The 6323-nt window shown below is 44.3% G+C and overlaps 1 long non-coding RNA gene across 2 annotated transcripts; it reads right to left on the minus strand.

Annotated features, from left to right (window-relative positions):
- Positions 1 to 303: 303 nt before the first annotated feature.
- On the minus strand, positions 304 to 6092 carry LOC106728796. Of its 2 annotated transcripts, XR_001365053.2 has the most exons (4): positions 5824 to 6092; positions 4142 to 4277; positions 3107 to 3189; positions 304 to 1309 (listed from the first exon to the last, which is right to left on the minus strand). It is a non-coding gene; the product is annotated as an uncharacterized LOC106728796 (long non-coding RNA). The 2 variants fall into 2 exon arrangements; XR_004320176.1 differs by lacking the exon at positions 4142 to 4277 and having other exon boundaries at positions 5824 to 6085.
- Between the last annotated feature and the right edge of the window lie 231 nt (positions 6093 to 6323).

The following is a 6323-nucleotide window of genomic DNA, read 5'->3' on the forward strand; positions in this document are numbered from 1 at the left end:
TCTTCAAAGGACTGTAAGCATAAAGGTGCCCCAATGTCCCCAGCGGCTGTCTTTGGGAGGGGGGAGGTACTCGGCACCGAAACCATCCATTCAGTCCTTAGATTCCCCCACCGGCCCTCTCCCCCTGCTCTCTGCTGGGATGCTGGCCGGCAGGCACATCCACAGGCCCCTGAATGCTCTGGCTCCACTGCAGGGAAGAGGAGAGCCCACCCTGCCCTCCCGCCCTCACCCCGGCTCCCGCCAGACCCGTGACGCTGACAATCCTACGCCTCCTCTGTCAGGGTGGACCAGGGCTGTAGGGCCTGGAGCTGACGCCGCCGGCTGCATGTTGATTTCCTGAATTTGGGGGCTGCGTTGGAATAAAGAGGGAGAACATCCTTGTTTGCGAGGAACGCACACTGAGTATTGGGGGTGATGGGGTCGTGCCAGAGGCTCACCCCCGAGTGGTGGAGGGGGAAAAGTCTTTGTTCTCTGCTTGAAAATTTTCTGTAAGTTTGTAATTATTTAAAAATAAAAAAGAGGAAGACAGGCGGGCAGGAAGGAAGAAAGGGTGGGTGGGTTTCCTCACTAATTTGACCTCATATGGTGCTTTAGAGGTATTTTCAAACATAAGTGGAAATGGAAATATATAACTCTATTAGCATATATAAAATTTATAATCTTAAAACCCATGTCAGCTGAAATAACTTTTTTAGATATCCTCAGATATTTGTTCTTTGACTGTCATCAGTTCTAGGTATTTTTGAGCAGAATCGTTTTTAGGCTTTGAAGCTAAAATCTTTATATTGAAGTTTGTGGACTGTGAAATCACAATACTTTCAAAGGTTCCAAGAGTTTCAGAAAAGTGAGACTTCAGTTTGACCTGCTATGCTTGGCATCTCGTTAGGCCGTCCTTGCTTTGATATGCTCCCCCAAAAGAAGTTTCCTGGTCTCACTTGGAGATCAGAAAACATTCCTTTCTGTGTCAAACTTTACAATGAAGTAAAAGAAGAGAAAGCAACGCTTCACTCAGAACTTTCTATTCAAGTTTTTCTTTTCTTAACATTTAAAAGCTAAGAATGAAAATTTTCAAACACAGAGAGAATAGCAGGTAATGTAAAGTATTCCCATGTGTCCACCAATAAGACCTAACAGATGTGAGCATTTGGCCTAAAGAAATAGAAACGTCACTGAGACTGTGTGTGTATTCCTGTTTTCCATGCGTCGCTCCTTAGCAGTGACTGTCGTCTTCAGGTTGGTGTGTGTCCTTTCTTTCATCCATGCAGGCTTCCTGTATAGTTCCACAAATAGCTGTACTTTTCTTCAAGAGCTTTAAAATGTTATAAAAAGAATATCACTTTTTATGTTCATTCCACAACTTGCTTTTTTAATTGAGATAAAATTTAATGAAAACTACAGCTGTTAAGTATACAATTTAATGAGATTTGATAAATATATACACCCATGTAACCACTAGCCCAATCAAGGTATAGGACATAGTCATTCACCCCTGAAAACTTCCTTCCAGTCAATCCCCACCCGTATAGACAACAACGATGTGATTTCTATGATGGTGTATTAATTTCATTGTTCTTAAATGTTGCTGAAGGCTACTTTAACTTTGCTGAACATCAGTCGACTATATATGTGTGAGCCTATTTTTGGACTATTTTATTGCCTGGACCTATTTGTCATGCCAATACCCTGCTAGATTGACCACCATAGCTTTATATCAAGTCATGAAATCACATGAAAGTTATGAAATCACAAAGTGTGAGTCCTCGAACATTTTCTCATTTCAAGATACATTTAGATATTTTTAGAATTTTTCAATTTCCATAAAAATGTAAAACTCAACCTGCCAATTTCTACCAAAGAATCTTCTGGGATTTTGGCTAGGACTACATTGAATCTATACACTAATTTGGGAAGAATTCATGTATTAACAATATTGAGTCTCCCAATCCATGAACATGGTCTACCTCTCTATTTATTTTGGTCTTCTTTAATTTTTCTCAGGGTTGTTTTTGTTGTTTTCAGTGTAAAGGTCTCACATCTTCTGTTAAATTTGTTCCTATGTAGTTAATGTTTTTTGACACTACTTTAAAGGAATTTTTCAATTTCATTTTCTAATGGTTTGCAGCTTATATATAGAAGTACAATTGACTTTTGTATTCTCTGTATTCTGTAGTCTTTCTAAATTCACAGATTAGTTCTTGAATTTGTTTTGTAGATTCACCTGGATTTTCTATATAAATAATCATGCCAACTGTCAATAAAAGCAGTGTTACATCTTTCTCTCCAACCCATTGCCTTTATTTCTTCTTTTTCCTTATTGGCACTAGCTGGGACCACCAGTACAATGTTGAGGAGGTGGTAAAAATGGATATCTTTGCCTTGTTCTCAATTTTAGATGGAAAGTGTTCAATTTTTCACCATTAAGTATGATGCTAGCTAGCTCTAAGAGTTCATACATGCCTTATATCAAATTTATACATGTTCTGTATTAGATTGAGGGGTTAAATCATTTTACTTTCAGACTGCTGAAAGTTATCATGAATTGATTTTGAATGTTTTCAAATGCTTAATTTTATTAATTTTTGACTTACATTGATTTTCAAATGTTAAACCAGCCTTGCTTTTCAAGGCTAAACCCCACTCAGTCATGATGTACTATATTGCTGTATTTGATTAGTTTCTTGAAGGGTTTTACGTTTATGTTCATGAGGGATATTGGTTTGTAATGTTCTTTTCTGCTCATGTCAGGTTATTTCTAGTTTGGAGTTCTTATAAACAGTCCTGTTATAAACATTCTGGCATACTTTTTGCTGCAACACTGTGCCTTTACATTGAGTATATACTTTGCAATGAAATTTCTAGGTCAGAGGGTACGTGTATGTTTAGTTTTAGCAAATCCTGCCAAAGTGGTTGTGGCTGTTTGCACCTCCACCATCAAGGTGCAGCATTGAAGTGTGGGCTGCCAGCTATTTGCTACTAGTCTGCAAAGAGGTAAGTCCAGAAATTGAGAGTGAGCACTGAGAAATTTTGATAGAAATGTGCCATTGCTGAGAATACAAATCCACAGTCGGCAGCCGAGTGTGAAAGTGTAGACTGACAGATGTCACACCTGCATGATGAGTCACAGGGGGCAGGAGCTCCATATTCCTCCTTCTCAGTGGGACTGTGTCTTGGTCTGCAATGCACTGGAGACTTAAAAAGAAAAAGAATGCAGGCATTTCACCACACACAGTTTAAGAAGCACTGGTGTGTGAGAATTCTGGTGGTTCCACATCCTTTGCTAACCTTCAGTAACTTTCATTTCATTCTTTCTAGTGGGTCTGGCACTGTGATTTTAATTCGCGTTTTCCCAATAACTAAGGCGGTCATATACTTTTCATATGTGCGTTGGTTATCTGGAGATGTTTGTGTGAAATACCTATTTAAGTCTTTTGCCCACTTTCAAGGTTTATGTTTTAAGTCTTCCAAACATATTTAATGTGGGCCCTTTCCTAACTACCCCCCCCCATTTCTAAGAGGCAGAAGGTGAGCAAAACATGGGGAGGGCAAAAGCCTGATTCAAAAGACAGATGTGTCTGAGTTTATTCAGATAATTTTTATGAGCACCTACCATGTGCCAAGCATCAAGTGTGACCACAAGGATACATCACTGAACAAAATAACAACATTCTTGTCCTGCAGGAATGTATACTCCAGTGGGGAGAAGACAAACAAGAAACTGACGGCTTTGGATGGTGGTAGATATTAGGAAGAAGACAGGATAATGAGAGAGCAACTGGGGTGGGAGGATACTTGGGCGAGAGTGGTGAGAGACAGTTTTTCTAAAGAAATTATATTTATGCCTGCAATAGAATAGTGAGAAAGAGGCAGCCTTATAACAATCTTTGGAAAGAGCATTCTAGGAATAGAAAATGTGAGGTGCAAAGGTCCTGAGGTAGAAAAAAGTTGGTCTCAGTATTGGTTAGAGAGTATTCTCTAATTTGGGTCAAATTTGATATAATAGATGCTAGAGATTCTTCCTGGCCATTGGTGGTGCTGCTCCTAGCTGCTCTGACCCTTTTCTAGTTCTGTGTGCCTTTCCCCAAGCCTTAATGTGGGTTGACTGCCCAGGATTGTGACTGGAATGAATCTTTGAGAGACTGACCTCAGGTTACTGGAGCAGCTTTGCCCACACAGGTTGACACCTGGAAGGGTCTGGAGGTTACACTCCCAAACCCACCACTGAGCAGCCCTGATCCACTGGTCGAAGGATGCGAGAGTTCGGAAGCCAGTTCCCTTGCCTGGAGTTGGGGCAAATTAGGGTGTGATTTAGGCTTCAGACAGACACGAGGAGTCAGGCTGCAGCTGGGACTTAACCAGAAGTCACACCTCTGGCTATCTTTTTCCTATCCACGCTAGTTTCTGGGAGCACTTCCTTAATAAATCAATTGTCCCTAAATTCTCATCTGAGAGTCTGGTTTCAGGGAACCAACTTAAGACACCCTGTATATGCTTTACAACGGTTTTTCTTTTTTCCTTTCCTTTCCCTCTTTCTGTGGTACCAGACAGTAGCAAGTGCTCTGAAGTCGGACAAACCGAGTTTGAATCCCACCTCTCCTCCCTGAGTTACTCCTGGGCAGGCTGCCCACTCCCTCTGGGCCTTAGTTCCCTCCCTTAGAAAAGTAGGACAAAAGTAGGTACATTTTAGCTTAATGATTGCTGAGAAGATTGATTGAAAGAACACAGCCTTTCGCACAGAGAGGGGCAAAAGTTAAACACTTGGAGCTATTATTACGAAAACTTTCCAAACTTTATGAAAGCTTTCATAAAATGCTGCAAGCCTTGGGTTGTAGATCTTTAAAACTGCTCTGTGTCACCGGAATTTGGCTGGGACCAGGAGAAGAGGAAGAGAACTAGCCTTTCTGGGACCTGTGAGATGCCTCTAACATGTATGTTTTTATTTAATCCTGAGATGCACCTGCCAAAAGGCAGAAGGTTCTATGAGCATTACTTTAAAGATGAGAACCCAAGGTTCAAAAGAGGCATGACGTGTAAGTCAGGCTCCAAGTCACACCCGTCTGGACAGAGCCCCCGCTGGGACCCCCGGCCCCTCTGGCAGGCCAGGCTCCGTCTTTACTTCCAGGTCCTTCCCCCATGGAAGGTGCTTGCACCTGTTGTTCAGAGGGTGCTGTGTCCTGCCTGAGATGACTCCCACTAGGATGACTCTAGGAATCCAGAACGCCAGTGTGATGCTCTGAGGCTGCAGGGAGGATCTGCTGTAGGGCAGAGTGACTTTTCAGTCCTCAGGCCGACGGTCCGGTGAGCCTCCGTGGGGCCACGCGGGCAGTGGTCAGGGCCCACGCGGTCTCCATCCTAAGTGTGCCCACGGGGAGCCCGGACCCCACCTGCCGCAGCTCTGACCCTCCGGGATCCCAGCACTTTGAAAGCAAAGTGGAGTTTCAAGGCAGGAGGCTGATGGTGCCACATCCGTAGGCAAACGGCCTGCTCTGCGGAGCCTGCAATCCCAGGTGAAAAAGGCAGGCAGGCAAGGGGCTTGGCTGGAAACACCTTCACGCCCCGCCCCCAGTGCCGGAGGTAATCAGGGCAGCAAAACTGTGCCCAGAGCTCTGAGCTCTGGGTCAGCTGGGACAGCTCTAGGGACAGCGACCCATTCACGCCTTCTCAAGAGTTTCCTACGGGGAGGGGGGATCCAAATTCACTTCAACCAAGCTAACCCCTCCTTTACAGACACAATCCTTCCAAAAGCTGGGACAGACCTTCAAACGTTCCAAGAGACAGTTCCGGAGAGATAGAGTCTTATTCCCTGACAAAGCAGTGCTTACTTACCCTCTCATTTCCCCCAAGACTGGGTTCTCCGGCAGGGGTCAAGGTGGGGAGACCCAGGCAGAACGCAGATGGGGGCCTGGTCCCAGGGCGCACGGGTCCCAGCGCACAGCTCTGCACCGAGGCAGGTGCGTGCGTCGTCCCTGCGCCCTTGCCCTCCGTCCGGATGCTGCGAGGGGCCCTCCGCACACCCCAGCCCAGCCTCCGGGGAGCACAGGGCCCCACAGCAACTGAATTGAAGCCTTTTTTTTTTTTTTCAAACAACTACTTTGTGTTTTCCTTCCTCCACGTTAGCAACTGCATCCTGTCACAAGTTTATCAACAGGGCGTGCTTTCTTTGAAACAGCACACTTAATTTACAGCAGATTCAGACCTCTCTTGGCTTTCAGTCTCACACCCAAACCTGCCAAAGGAGAAATGCGTTCTCTAAAGAACAGATCAAGTTCATAGAAACAGAAAGTCAGCCTGTGCGTCAGTGTCACAGAGGAGACCTCTGCTCTGGC

The sequence above is a fragment of the Camelus ferus genome, chromosome 5 (genome assembly GCF_009834535.1).
Source record: "Camelus ferus isolate YT-003-E chromosome 5, BCGSAC_Cfer_1.0, whole genome shotgun sequence".
NCBI lineage: Eukaryota > Metazoa > Chordata > Mammalia > Artiodactyla > Camelidae > Camelus > Camelus ferus.